At 45.7% G+C, this 1,257-nt stretch overlaps 1 protein-coding gene across 2 annotated transcripts in view; it reads left to right on the top strand.

Annotated features, from left to right (window-relative positions):
• lnx2a (ligand of numb-protein X 2a) overlaps positions 1–1,257 on the top strand; it is a 111,611-nt gene that overhangs the window by 107,485 nt on the left and 2,869 nt on the right. The gene's annotated exons all lie outside the window — the stretch shown is intronic.

Below are 1,257 nucleotides of genomic sequence, written 5' to 3' on the forward strand. Positions count from 1 at the left end.
CTCCTTGAAAGTGAAGTCGCAGGTAGATAGGATAGTGAAGAAGGCGTTTGGTATGCTTTCCTTTATTGTTCAGAGTATTGAGTACAGGACTTGGGAGGTCATGTTGCGGCTGTACAGGACATTGGTTAGGCCACTGTTGGAATATTGCTTGCAATTCTGGTCTCCTTCCTATCGGAAAGATGTTGTGAAACTTGAAAGGGTTCAGAAAATATTTACAAGGATGTTGCCAGGGTTGGAGGACCTGAGCTACAGGGAGAGGCTGAACAGACTGGGGCTGTTTTCCTTGGAGCTTCGGAGGCTGAGGGGTGACCTTATAGAGGTTTACAAAATTGAGGGGCATGGATAGGATAAATAGACAAAGTCTTTTCCCTGGGGTTGGGGAGTACAGAACTAGAGGGTATAGGTTTAGGTTGAGAGGGGAAAGATATAAAAGAGACCTAAGGGGCAACTTTATCACGCAGACGGTGGTACGTGTATGGAATGAGCTGCCAGAGGATGTAGTGGAGGCTGGTACAATTGCAATATTTAAGAGGCATTTGGATGGGTATATGAATAGGAAGGGTTTGGAGGGATATGAGCCGGGTGCTGGCAGGTAGGACTAGATTGGGTTGGGATATCTGGTCGGCATGGACAGATTGGACCAAAGCGTCTGTTTCCATGCTGCACATCTCTATGACTCTAAACACCTCTGCATACTTATCTGCTTCTATTACCTATCCAAAAGGATTTACAAGTCCAAGGCTCTTTTCTTTGGAGAAGAAAAGACTGGGCAGTGACCTGATTGAAATCTTTAAGATTTTGAGAGGTTAGGCAGAGAAAAGATGTTTCCACTTGTGGATGAGACCAAAACGAGTGGCTCCAAATATAAGATTAATCACTTATAATTTCCATAAAGCATTTTGAGAAATTTTCTCCAGAGAGTAATTAGAATGTGGAATCTATTTACAGAGGGATGGTTGAGAAAAGTAACATGAATGCATTTACAGAGGAACCTCGATTATCGGAACGAGATGGGCAGGCACTATTTCATTTGGATAATTGATTATTCAGCTAATTGATTCAATGCCTTTCCTCTGGGGCTCGGAGTTTTCTGTTACATCAGCCCAACAGAAGAGGCAGTTCAGGAGACAAGGCAACAGCACACCTCGCACGAGCCCTGCACTGCCCCTTGTCCACCCCATACCCCATCCAACATCGCCCCCACCTCCATCTCCCAACCCCATCCAACAACGCACCCCCCACCTGCCCCCAAACCCC

This window comes from Chiloscyllium plagiosum, chromosome 6, assembly GCF_004010195.1.
Source record: "Chiloscyllium plagiosum isolate BGI_BamShark_2017 chromosome 6, ASM401019v2, whole genome shotgun sequence".
NCBI lineage: Eukaryota > Metazoa > Chordata > Chondrichthyes > Orectolobiformes > Hemiscylliidae > Chiloscyllium > Chiloscyllium plagiosum.